Source organism: Cucurbita maxima, unplaced genomic scaffold (genome assembly GCF_002738345.1).
Source record: "Cucurbita maxima cultivar Rimu unplaced genomic scaffold, Cmax_1.0 Cma_Scf00217, whole genome shotgun sequence".
Classification (NCBI taxonomy): domain Eukaryota; kingdom Viridiplantae; phylum Streptophyta; class Magnoliopsida; order Cucurbitales; family Cucurbitaceae; genus Cucurbita; species Cucurbita maxima.
This window is the reverse complement of record NW_019272233.1, coordinates 37,667-49,037: the sequence shown is the minus strand read 5'-3', so window position 1 is coordinate 49,037 and position 11,371 is coordinate 37,667. Positions and strand designations below refer to the sequence as shown.

General features: G+C 40.4%; 1 non-coding gene across 1 annotated transcript; it reads left to right on the top strand.

The window, feature by feature from the left end:
- Nucleotides 1-5,919: 5,919 nt before the first annotated feature.
- On the top strand, nt 5,920-5,992 carry TRNAK-UUU. Its single transcript has one exon. It is a non-coding gene; the product is annotated as a tRNA-Lys (tRNA).
- The last annotated feature ends 5,379 nt before the right edge of the window (nt 5,993-11,371 follow it).

The following is an 11,371-nucleotide window of genomic DNA, read 5'->3' as shown; positions in this document are numbered from 1 at the left end:
TAAGAGAACAATCAGTGAATAAACAAGAAGAACTCATTATTACCTACCGGATTGTACACCTTTGTGTCTGGCTATTTATATGGATGTGCATAAAGAAGAGACTGACATCTCTCTTCATTTTTTGGGGGGTGAATCGAGAGGTAATAGGTAGGTAGGCAGCAGCGGCACCTCACAAACTTCTGATTGAGGCAGTACCATCCTGCAGGCATTTTCGAGTGGATGCATACACACACGTCTTTTCTTTTGTTCATATTCCTGCACAGTTAAGAGCCAAATTGTCCCCAAGGCCACCGCTTCTTTCTTTCTTGGATATGCTCAGTCCGGGTATAGATGCTATGACGTGAAATCCAAGAGATTCTGATTATCCTTTCATGTTCTCTTTAATGAGGTCGCCTCATATTTTCTTTAACCTAATTAATCAGCCCCGGGGGAGAATGGTGATGGAGATGTATTGCGGCCTTCTCCTGTTCATTAACTCTCACCTCATTCTTCTGCAGTTGATGTTACGAATCAGGCTTTGCTTAGCATCTTCTGCCGATTGTCAGCCTGTTCAGTTGACCTCAGAGGATTCCAGTCACCCGGCACAACATCTTTCTTCTCGGCGGCGAAACCATTATGTTGTTGCCCAGGCTAGGACTACTCCAGAAGATCAGTAGTCGGGACCAGTTGCTTCGCTTCTTCAAGTCGCTTCCTCAGATTCTGGATCCCTCTCTCAGGTTCGTAGATCCTCTCGACCTTTCCTGTTGCAGAATTTGAGTCTTTAGAAAGAGTTTTTCCTAAGAGAGCTTACCTCATGTCAGTTCAATCTTCTCATTCACCTGAATCATTTGCTTCAACCTGAAATCATTCTTGCTGGAGAGATGCTATGCAGGAATAAGGAAAAAAAGAAGAAAGAAGACTGGACTGAGTCTTATTGCCGGAAACAAGCCATTGGCTGCAAGTAGATTTACAAGATCAAGCATAAAGCATATGGCTCGCGTCAGAGATACAAAGCTAGCTAAAGGATTCCTTCCAAAATCTTGAGTCGACCCCCTTAAAAGATAGGGGAAAGATTTGCCCGCTAAAACACCATTCGTGGCATTCTTGCCTTGGCTGCAATCAAAATGCCCTGATTTCAATGAACTTGACGTGAAGAATGCCTTTCAACAAGATAAGGGAAGCGGGGATCCGCAAGAATATCTTCTATTCAGCCTCCTCTAACTCCAGGCTGATCTCCTCCTAGGAATCCTATAACTTGTTTGTTGGTATGCAAGCTCAAGAAAGCTATTTACAGATCTATATGCTTCGATTGGCTAAAGTAGGCACCAAGAGCTGAGAAGGGGGCCCTGCTTGAAGAAATTTAGCTTGTTTCTCACTGCTTGATTTTGGATAAAGGGTTCCGGCTACAGTGGAACCATGGGGATTCTAAGATTTTGTTTGTCGACGTCATGGTCGTTGCCTCATCCTTCTTTTATACGTGAAACATTCTAACCAGGAATGATTATTCTCTTTGATTCGATTTCATCAAGGAGCTTGACAACCAATTTCTTTCTCTCTTTCATCCGCTGTATTACTTTCTCGGCATGGAGGTATCTCGCTCTACCTCTGAACTTCGCCTAACCCAAACAAAGTATACTAAAAAATGGAATTCTTATCTCGTCGAGACTGCCCTGCGCTACGCCCGGCAACTCATCAAGCAATTTCTTTGCGCTTTCATTTCAGTGATGAGGTCCCAAAGAGGGAAGTAGGGCTCCTATTGACTAAAGGGGGATTCTTCGCTTTCCTTTAGAATGAAACTATTCAGCCCCTACTCTTAAAAAGGCAGGCTGCCCTAACGACCGACACTCTACCTTGGGCTTTTGTTCTTAGTCGGAATCTCATTTCCTGGAGCGCTAAGAAGCAGCCCCTGCCTCACCTCTTCAACATCTATAAAAAAGCCTTTCCCCTTTGATTGAATAATAATAAAGTCAAGTCAAGCTTTTTGAAGCAAGCTGCTAGAACGCTCCCACGCTTTACTAATAACAAAGTCAAGGCTCTGATCACCGAGAGTAGTTTTCAGATACCAAAAAGAAAGAAAATATCAACATTTGTCTTCTGACTTTTTGTTTTCCAACAGCAATTACACATTCCCTCGGCCTCTGATTACAGTCGAAGTGCCATGGCCCATATATGGAGAACCTAGTTCTTCAATCATATCTGTACCAAATTCTGCCTTTTGGAAGAAAATCTGATGCGAGGACCCGATCTACCAACTATCTGAAAATGTTGGCAAACAGGGCCAACGTAGTGACCAAGACTACCTTTTTCTGATCATCATGGCTTTTTGTTTCCCTTTACCCGGCACTCAAAACTCAAGTGACCTTTCTTCTTGCAGGACCAACACTCTATCTATGTTTTTCAGGTCCTTCTCAGTGCTTATTCTTTGTTTTGAAACATATTCTTTTGCGCAGCATTAGTCTTTTCAAACTGCTATTCAAATCTCTTTTCAGCCGGAGCCTAAAGAAAATGGGAGGATCAATCATAGAATAAGGAGGAGTTTCACAGGAGAGAGTGGTTGTCAAAGACTCAAATGACTGAAGCAGACTTCCCGGTTACTGATCACTCTTTTGTATAGGGTTGACTCTCCAATAAATTCTTTGAGAATCTTCTTCATCTTGTCTAAGTGCTGATACACGTTCGTCCCCTCAAGCATCTTGCTTGGAAAAAACCATTGCCGAAGAAAATGTTTACCATTGTCACTGACTCATACATTCCCCTAAAGAGGTACAGGGGAGTCTCCCATCTTTCTCATGCGGACTCAATGTCTCCCACTGAAACGAGTACCTTATCCTTGACCACCATTAGCATAGCTTCGAAGAACTTTTTGTTTCTTGTCTACAACTATCGATGTTGTTCATATGCTTTCTTTTTTTGTTTGGCTACAACAACATCACTCACTTGATTGAAGAAGCCATTAGCGCCAGATCTGCGTCTCTTTTCTCAAGAATGAAAAAAAAGGATCCTGTTCTTTGAGAAGCAACTACATTCTCATCTTCCAAACATATACATTTAGAGGTTCCATTCCATTTTGCGATCCTTGACAATCGTATGCATTAATGCAGTAATCATATCAACAACTATAGATCCAGAAGATTGTATCGCTACCATATATGCATAATCTGGACTCTCATACCAGATGATAACCATCTTTAGCTGAAAGAAAGAACAAATTGATAGGAATGTGCAGAGCTGAGACCTGCTGTTGTTGAGTGGCAGTAAATGAGAAAGAGAGTTTGATTTGATTCGAAAAACGGTATCTATATTGATAGAAATATCTAAAGCGTTTCAAATATGAAAATAGAAAACTCTTTGAGATCACTCTACTCTCTCTAAACAACGGATTTCTTGTGTGTATCATACTCTCATCTCAAAACCCAACCTCAGAAAAACAGCATGCTTTCCCTGAATTTGTTTGTGCCCAGCAGATGGAGTCCTTTTAAAAGACCCAATCCCCCAAGGGGCGTGTCTAACTACCTCATGGATAGCATCCACAAGACAATTAGCCTAGAAATAAATGCATCCTTTTGCTATCTCTCACGACCCCCTAGAAAATTGGAAGGTCACAAACCGCCATCTACAGTTTCTAATGGGAAATGGTGCTAAAGCAGGACCCGTGACTACGAAAGAATTGATTCTACACTAAATAGCTACAACTATACGCTTACTAAAAGACTGACTTAGGTTAGCAGCGTGAAACTAAGAAAGAGAGATGTGCCTAAAGCGGCATGCAAGCAAACAGTGCACGCTAAGAGAAAAGGGGAGAGATGTTCAAAATTACTATCACAATCAAGCCGCCCCCTACCCTATCTCTCAAACTCTAAAAGGGCCCCTCACTTCGTTCGTACCTTCTTGGCTTAGGCTTCCAATTGAACTGACTTTATGGCCTTGCGCCACTAGCAGAAGCTAAGCACTTGAAAAGCGCTCTAAGAAAGGTTGCTTCTTTCTGTTCGGCCTTTCTGTGCAAGAGTCCACCAGTAGCGTAGGAGAGGGTTACTGTAGAAGAGTCTTCCCGTTTTTATGTAAGCTTTTTATTACCAGTCAAGTAGTACAACAGCAGTATCTCATCTTATAGCGCGACGGGTTGCCTTTTGAATGAAATAGAAGAAACTCTTATCGAGATAAAAACAAGAGAGTTGGAGTAGGTGAGTTAGTCCCCACTGACCTGAGTGATTTCGATCACCTAGCAGGCCTTTGATTTGGTAGGTAACATCGCCAAAGCGTATCATCAGATTTGACTACGAAGGAAGGCACTCGAAGTGAGAGGGCACTGTTGTCCAACGAGAATTGGCCCTCTATCATCGGGCGAGGAAAGAGACCCCTTCCTTTTTGGGGGATCAAGTTCCCGGCCCAAGACGCTTTCGTTGACAAAACCGCCATAGGAATGGAGACCTTTCCCTCGAGCGGAGGTGAACTGATCAACGAGAAAGAAGCCCTACTCACTGCAAACGAATACACCACAAGATTGAAACTCATGCCTCTCTCGCATCAAGTGACCCCCACCACTACGTAGTGATTATATCAATCATGTACGGGGGCCCTCCATTCTGATTGGTATATCATGAAAAAATCAAGCCATTTGCACCAGTCGCACTGCGCTTTCCCTTGCCCAGATGTTCTTCTCAGTCTTGGAAAGGTGACCCGCCGAAGACAGGAGCCCTTTAACATGTTTACGAAGACCTCTTAGAGAAAGGGGGTTCGATCAGTAGAGGGGACTACTTTGCCTCCCTGGAAGAAAAAGAGCCCCGCTGGACGAATGATCCCGTTGATCATATAACTGGGAGGGAACGTGTCACGTTAGAGGTGAACGATCAAAGATGTCCTCTAATTACCACGATGAGGCTGGTCCCCCTTTGATTTTAGTAGACTAAGCTATGAATATGAATGAAGAAATGAATGTCGGGCTCTTTCTTTCACTGCTAACCTCAATCAGTTTCAACATGCTGATACTTGCCCTTTCGTCGAGCCCCGAGCTTGTGGTCCTCCTTTTAGTGTGGGTTCGATTGGATGAATCTGTCAAGTCAAGGTCAATGTACATAGCAGCAAGGATCGTGCATCACCTATTTCTCGTTCTCGCTCGGGAGCCAAAACGAAAACGCCGGCTACCTACTGTACTGAACCTTCGACCAGGTATTCTACCCTTCTCGAATCGGAACCAACCACCCCACTCTAATAATAGGAGAAAGGAAAACGCTCGAACAGTTGAGCGGCCAGCAACTTCCGTACACAGAGATAGATTCATTCTTCGTACCTGGTCCAACTTCACAAGCCTTCACGAGTTGGGCAAAAGTCTTCTTTGGTATGACGGAATTTGACAAAGAAAAGAGAGTCCTCGACCGGAACAACGGCCAACAAAGACCCTAATTACATATAGCTCCTCCCCTTCCCTTATTTAAGGCTTTAAGAACCTGATGGCGGCTGGAAAGAAAGACAACCTCACCTTATCGTAGATGGTGTCAGTGAGAGCCACTTTAGTATCCCCCGTTGACCTTCTTTTGTGGATAGAATCTTCAATGAGTAGAAAGAAGCAACCTGACTAATAAAGGTGCTTGTTGAGTAAGGCCGGCTTTCGAGCCCAAGCCCCTTGTTTGTATAGGTTGGGTGCTTGAGCGCATCTTTCTCATATGGAGGGAGAAAGGCTTTCCTTGAGTTTGAAATCAATAAGGGGTTAACGAGGCCGTTTTCTTGCATATGGAGGGAGAAAGGCTTTCCTTGAGTTTGAAATCAATAAGGGGTTAACGAGGCCGTTTTCTTGCGGGAGTGCTAACACGCACTCTTACGTTTTCTTCGCTTGCTCTGCAGTACGAGCCTCATACGGAGCCGCGCCCCTTGAATATGATGAGAAGAAGAGGGGCCGCCCTCTTTTCTTTCTGCATCAATCCTCCCACCTATTTTTCTTTTTTGGGGTGTATAGCTCAGTTGGTAGAGCATTGGGCTTTTAACCTAATGGTCGCAGGTTCAAGTCCTGTTATACCCAAACCTACCTTACACGAGACTCTTTTTAAGGATGCGTAGTAGCGTTCAAAGATCACTCTTTGGCCTTTAGATTCACTTCTCTATTTGGGCGAGATCTTAGCAGATGAATAGTTTTTAGAGTAGAGAGGCAATGAAGGTGATAGAAAAAAGCAAATCTTCATCCTATCCCTTTGTCCTCAAGCTCGAACTCTAATAGTTTATGGGAAAGACGGTCGATCATGTAGTTAACAACCAGTATTTACAGCAATTTCACCTTTCGAATGTAAATAACCAACCCTAATCCTCAATGGTATACTCCTCCTCCCTATCCTATTAGAGTTTTACCCGAATTCTGTTAATCTTTTTCCCCAAAATCCTCATCCTCAACTGCAGAACCCCAACCATACTTTGGTCGAAACCTAACCAGATGGATAGACAGATTACTTAACCGAAACCTGATCGGGAGAGAGAGAAACAGAAACGACTATCTTGTTCCATCGCTTTGAACCCAAGGGAAAGTATAGAACAGATTACCTTGATGATCAAGATCAAGAGTAAAGAAAACTCGTTTCTAAACTCGTGATTCGAATCACTCCACAAGAGGTTTGATCAATACCACTTGAATGACTCTACATGAAAGTTTTAAACACAAGAATTGGCAAAGAAAGTTTAGCTCTCAACAAAGCTAAAATAGAAATTCTATTCTTAATTCCAAAATCTGATGTCTAATCAAAGAAAAGAAGGCTTTATATAGCCCTTACAACCTTAACCTATGTGATATATAACTCCCAAATTAAATGGGTTAGTAAATGAAAAATACCCATAACCTCCATATTAAAATGGCTAGTTAATGGTGGAATATAGTAACCTATGTGGGTTACAATATAACTTTAACTCCTATATTTAAAACTAGCTTAAATATGACAAACAAATATTTAAACTATAATTAAATAATGCAATTAATAAAATGTGCTTATTGACTTATCCTTGGACTAGTTTCATAAATTCAGCGGAGTTCATTAAATGCAACTTAAAGTGCATTTAATTCATCTCTTTCTTGAAGCTCAACTTTGCACAACATATAAGGGAGGTCTCCAGCGTCTTCTAGAATTTCCTTTGATGAGCTCACCATAGCTTGAATATAACTGTATAAGGTTTGTTGTAGCTTCTTAGCTCTCATCCTTGTAATTGGACCTTCAGGTATGGAAATTCCTTGGTCGTGGTTCATATCATTCTCCCTCTCTTGAAAAAGATTCGTCCTCGAATCAAAGCCATCACCTACATCAAAAGGACTCAAATCAACAACATTAAAAGTTGTACTAACACCGTACTTACCTGGTAAATCAATTTTATAAGCATTGTCGTTGATACGCTCAAGAACTTGAAAAGGTCCATCTCCTCGTGGTAAAAGCTTAGATTTTCTTTGAGTAGGAAATCTTTCTTTTCGGAAATGCACCCAAACCCAATCTCCTGGCTTGAAGATGACAAACTTACGTCCTTTATTAATTCGGGTGGCAACCTTGGAATTTTTTTTCTGAATTTGTTCTTTCACTTGCTTGTGCAGTTTATGAACAAACTCAACCTTGGAATTTGCATCAAAATTCACAAACTCTTTTGACGGTATGCGTAACAAGTCAAGGGGGGTTAAAGGATTAAAGCCAAAAACAATTTCAAAAGATGTGCATTTAGTAGTGCTATGAACAACCCTATTATATGCAAATTCTATAAAGGGCAAACAATCCTCAAAGTCTTAAGATTCTTATCAATAATAGCCCTAAGCATAGCAGTCATGGTTCTGTTAACAACTTCAGTTTGTCCATTCGTTTGAGGATGACAGATAGTTGAATATATTAGCTTAGTTCCTAACTTACCCCATAAAACACGCCAAAAGTGGCTTAAAAATTTTACATCACGATCACTAACAATGCTTTTAGGAATGCCATGCAATCGTACAACTTCCCTAAAGAACATGTCTACAATATGTTTTGCATCATCAGTTTTGTGACAAGGAATAAAATGAGTCATTTTACTAAATCGATCAACCACAACAAAGATGCTATCATAACCTTTCCTAGTCCTAGGTAAACCTAAAACAAAATCCATTGATATATCAATCCAAGGACCATTAGGAACCAGTAATGGGGAGTATAAACCATGTGGTTGAAGCCTAGACTTAGCTTGTTTACATGCTATGCAACGAGCACAAACTTTATGAACATCATGTCTCATTTTAGGCCAAAAAAAAATGTTCAGAGAGCATATCATAAGTTTTAGAAACTCCATGGTGTGCCATTAAACCACCTCCATGAGCTTCCATCACAAGTAGCTCACGGATGGAACAAGATGGTATGCAAAGTTTGCCTTTTCGGAACAAAAATCCATCTAACAACAAGTAATTATCCACAATGAGTCCTTTTTCACAAGATTCAACAAAAGGAGCAAAGAACATGTCATGTTGATACAATTCCTTTATGTGTTCAAAACCCAACAACCTAGCATTCAAAGTATTGAGGAGGACATACCTTCGTGATAATGCATCTGCAACAATGTTCTCCTTACCTTGTTTATATTTTATGACATAAGGGAATGTTTCAATAAATTCTAACCACTTAGCATGTCGTCTGTTGAGTTTATTTTGTACTCTCAAATGCTTTAAACTTTCATGATCCGTATGAATAATGAACTCCTTAGGCCAAAGATAATGTTGCCAGGTTTGCAATGCACGAACCAAAGCATAAAGCTCTTTGTCATAAGTTGGATATCTCAAAGATGCACCAGTCAGCTTCTCACTATAGAACATTAAAGGTCTTTGATTTTGCATTAATACAGCACCTATCCCTACTCCACTAGCATCACATTCAATTTCAAAAAGAGACTCAAAATTAGGTAATGCAAGCAAGGGAGCAGAACTCAATTTTTCTTTCAAAGTATTAAAAGCAAGTTCGTGATCTTTTTCCCATATAAAGGATACATTTTTCTTAACAAGTTCATTCAAGGGTGAAGCAATTGTACTAAAATTCTTAATAAACCTACGGTAGAAACTTGCAAGACCATGAAAAATTCTTACCTCACTTACAATTTTAGGTGTAGGCCAATCTATTATAGCCTTCACTTTCTCCTCGTCAACCTCAACACCATTAGATGAAACTACAAACCCAAGAAAGTTAACTTTTTCCATGCAAAAGCTACATTTCTTTAAATTTACGTACAAACATTGCGTACATGGGTAATATGATCATCTAAAGATTTAGAGTAAACAAGGATGTCATCAAAATAAACAACCACAAACTTACCTAAGTATTCTCGTAAGACATGGTTCATTAGTCTCATGAATGTACTAGGTGCATTAGTTAATCCAGAAGGCATAACCAACCATTCATAAAGACCATACTTGGTTTTAAAAGCTGTTTTCCACTCATCCCCCATATGCATGCGAATTTGATGATATCCCGATTTTAATCAATCTTAGTAAAAAGACTACATCCATGCAATTCATCAAGCATATCATCTAATCTGGGAATTTGATGCCTATACTTTATAGTTATCTTGTTTATAGCCCTACAATCAACACACATACGCCAAAAACCATCTTTCTTAGGTACAAGAATAACTGGAACAGAACAAGGACTTAAACTTTCACGTACATACCCTTTAGCAAGGAGTTCACTTACTTGCCTTTGTATCTCTTCAGCCTCCTTTGGATTAGTCCTATAAGCTGGTCGGTTTGGAATGGGCGCGCCAGGAATGAAGTCAATCTTGTGTTCAATCCCTCTAAGTGGTGGCAAACTACGAGGCTTCTCCTCGGAAAATAAATCTTCAAACTCTTGCAAAAGCACAACAAAATCACTAGGCAAAGAAGGGTTAAGCATGTTAGTAAAGTAACAAGATCCCTTGCACATAAGTACAAGAATAGTCTGGTTAGAGATCAAAACATTCCTAGCCTCACTTGATCTAACATACAAGCTTACTGATTTGGCTTTTCTCTCTTTTTTTTCTCTAGGCTGAGTGTTACTCTCTTGCTTTTCCCTCAAGCTCTTTTTTTCACTTGATTCTTTTTCAATCTCTGCTTTTGCATCAGCCTCTTGCCTTTTCTTTTCAAGTTTGCAATGATCAATAAATACATCTTTTGGAGACAATGGAATAAGAGTAGTTTTTCTACCGTTGTGAGTAAAAGAGTATCGATTTGCATACCCATCATACATTACCCGACGATCAAATTGCCAAGGCCTCCCCAGTAGTAAATCTCCAACATGCATGGATACAACATCACATAAAACATCATCAACATATTTTCCAATAGTAAAAGAAACAAGAGTTTGTTGAGTTACCCGTACTTCCCCACAATCATTCAACCATTGAAGCTTGTAGGGTCTTGGATGTGGTTGTGTCTTTAAATTAAGTCTTTTGACCAGAATGGAACTCACAACATTGGTGCAACTACCGCTATCAATTACAACACTACAAGGTACAGATTGAACAAGACACCGAATTTGAAACAAGTTCTCCCTTTTGTCTAGCCCGTCCTCCTTAATGTGGGTGTTTAGAGTTCGTCGAGTAACCAAAGATATATGTGCAGAGTCCTCTTCACTAAACTCCTCACTCTCATCAGTTTCCTCATTTATGTCGTCATGTGCCTCGTCATCCGTAACAATTTCTCCCTCCTTGATGGTCATAATTCTTGCATTTGGGCAATCTCTACTATAGTGTCCTACCCCTTGACATCTTCAACACTTTAAATCTCTATTTCGAACATTAGACTTTTCTACTTTTTCTTTCCCTGTTCTAGAACTCTCCCCTTTCTCAAATTTAGTTTGAGGCTTCTCATTAATCTCTTGATTTCTATGCTTATAATCAATGTTCTTACTATCCCTTTTCCATGTAGAAGTAGAATTGGGAAAAGTTTTAGAAGAATACGGTTGAGACCTTCGTTGGATTTGCCGCTCGATCTTAATTGCAATGTGCAACAACTCCTCAATATTAGAATAAGGCTGTAAATCAGTCTTGTCTGCAATCTCTGTGTTTAACCCATTAAGAAACCGCGCCATGAGAGCCTCCATGTCCTCATCGAGTTCAAGTCGATCCATCAATGTATCCATCTCCTTGTAATAATCCTCCACAGATTTGCATCCTTGTTTCAATGCTTGAAGCTTTTGCGCCATGTCTCGGTGAAAATATTGTGGAACAAAACGCTTCCTCATGGACTCTTTGAACTCGACCCATGAATCAATTGGTGCTTCAAGATTTCTTCTCCTACTTGACATCAATTTATCCCACCAAATTTGAGCATATTGTTTGAATTGAGCAATGCATAACAGTACCTTCTTTTCATCACTAAAATTATGACAGTTGAACACCGACTCCACCGTTTTCTCCCATTGAAGGTACTCCTCTGGATCGGTTT